This window comes from Rhinichthys klamathensis, unplaced genomic scaffold (genome assembly GCF_029890125.1).
Source record: "Rhinichthys klamathensis goyatoka isolate OS25496 unplaced genomic scaffold, OSU_Roscu_1.1 h1tg000574l_1, whole genome shotgun sequence".
NCBI lineage: Eukaryota > Metazoa > Chordata > Actinopteri > Cypriniformes > Leuciscidae > Rhinichthys > Rhinichthys klamathensis.
In genome coordinates, this window is record NW_026607038.1 from 327,501 (window position 1) to 330,000 (window position 2,500).

At 30.8% G+C, this 2,500-nt stretch overlaps 1 protein-coding gene across 9 annotated transcripts in view; it reads left to right on the top strand.

Annotated features, from left to right (window-relative positions):
* eps8a (epidermal growth factor receptor pathway substrate 8a) overlaps positions 1 to 2,500 on the top strand; it is a 57,043-nt gene that overhangs the window by 24,521 nt on the left and 30,022 nt on the right. The window contains exon 1 of one of the 9 annotated variants that reach the window (XM_056239906.1): positions 1,890 to 2,200. The exons of the other annotated variants lie outside the window; for them this stretch is intronic. The gene's annotated coding sequence lies outside the window, so the exon portion shown is untranslated. Of the gene's footprint in view, positions 1 to 1,889; positions 2,201 to 2,500 lie in introns of those variants that run through there. 9 annotated transcript variants of the gene reach the window in all.

The window sequence follows — 2,500 nt, forward strand, 5'->3', positions numbered from 1 at the left end:
CAGTAACATAGTAACATTAACAGTAACATTAGCATAGTAACATTAACAGTAACATTAACAGTAACATAGTAACATTAACAGTAACATTAACATAGTAACATTAACAGTAACATTAACATTAACGGTAACATTAACATTAACGGTAACATAGTAACATTAACAGTAACATTAACATAGTAACATTGACAGTAACATTAACATAGTAACATTAACAGTAACAGTAACATTAACATTAACATAGTAACATTGACAGTAACATTAACATAGTAACATTAACAGTAACAGTAACATTAACATTAACATAGTAACATTAACATAGTAACATTAACAGTAACATTAACATAGTAACATTAACAGTAACATTAACAGTAACATTATCATTAACATAGTAACATTAACATTAACATTAACATAGTAACATTAACAGTAACATAGTAACATTAACAGTAACATTAGCATAGTAACATTAACAGTAACATTAGCATAGTAACATTAACAGTAACATTAACAGTAACATAGTAACATTAACAGTAACATTAACATAGTAACATTAACAGTAACATTAACATAGTAACATTAACATAGTAACATTAACAGTAACATTAACATAGTAACATTAACAGTAACATTAACAGTAACATTATCATTAACATAGTAACATTAACATTAACATTAACATAGTAACATTAACAGTAACATAGTAACATTAACAGTAACATTAGCATAGTAACATTAACAGTAACATTAGCATAGTAACATTAACAGTAACATTAACAGTAACATAGTAACATTAACAGTAACATTAACATAGTAACATTAACAGTAACATTAACATTAACGGTAACAGTAACATTAACAGTAACATAGTAACATTAACAGTAACATTAACATAGTAACATTAACAGTAACATTAACATTAACGGTAACATTAACATTAACATAGTAACATTGACAGTAACAGTAACATTAACATAGTAACATTAACAGTAACATTAACATTAACGGTAACATTAACATAGTAACATTAACAGTAACAGTAACATTAACATTAACATAGTAACATTAAAATAGTAACATTAAAATAGTAACATTAACATAGTAACATTAACAGTAACATTAACAGTAACATAGTAACATTAACAGTAACATTAACAGTAACATTAACAGTAACATAGTAACATTAACAGTAACATTAACAGTAACATTAACAGTAACATTAACAGTGACAGTAACATTAACAGTAACATTAACATAGTAACATTAACAGTAACATTAACAGTAACATTAACATTAACATTAACATAGTAACATTAACAGTAACATTAACAGTAACATTAACATAGTAAGAGTAACACAGTAATATTTAAGACCAGATAACTTAAATGAACATTCGTTTGTTCATAGCTTTGAGAGAATGTTTGTTAGCTTTTGTTGCCTTCATATGTTGTGTTTGGAGTGCTCATAAAGATCTTAATATAGCTGTGTTTAATAGGATCAGGACAGCAAGCGCTGAGCATTCTGGGTACACACAGGCCTGGAGACGCAAACACAAGAGATAACGGGATTAAAGATGTTTAAGAGGAATAATGTTCAGCGTATGGACACACAAACACAACAGAGATATTATTGAGCTTGATTGTGTTGATTTGAAATAAATACTTAGATATATTATAAATATTTTGGTATTACATTTATTGATTGATTTATTATATATTTTTTATTGTATTTAATTTTTATATATATATATATTTTTTTTATTCATTACTTTTCTTATTGTTATTAAGACATGAAATATAGATTCCCGTGTATGAAGGTAAAACCCGTTTGTGAGGTGAGTCACTGGCAGCTCCTGATTTAGAAACACTAGAGTTTGATGCTTTTAAATGAATCATTAGAGTGAATCGACTCAGTTGAGCTTCACACACACAGATCAGAACATCTAATGATTCATCGGCCTCCGTTAGACCTGTGCTAATTAAAGTCCAACAGAGGTTTATTTTATGGCCATGTACAGATCTTCTAGTTCAGGACGCGACCGAGGAACAAAGTTTTCCAGAGTCATTGTGTCCCAGCATGCTTTGCGCTGCAGTGGATAATCACAGACCTGTGTGAGTTCGTAAAGCTCCTTACAAATCCTCTTAAAGACTCCAGAGCGAGGAAGCGGCTCCAGCATCAGCGTCGCACGCCGGGCTGTGGACAGGTACGAGTGTGTGAGTGTGTTTCAGCACACATGTATGTTCCTGAGAGAGAGTTTGTGTGGTTCACCAGGCAGATCTTCACACAGGTGAAGTGATTCCCGAATCACTGCGTAGAACTGATTCGTTCCTGTTGTTCTTGCGTCACTGTGTGAATGTGAATCTGATTGAGTCACTCAGAAAGATTCAGAGATTCATCTGATGTGTGTGTGTACACTATACAAGCTCAAACGTTTGGGTGGGATCATTCAGATTTGTATGTTTTTGAAAGAATCTCACAAATATGAAGCAGCACGACTGTTTCC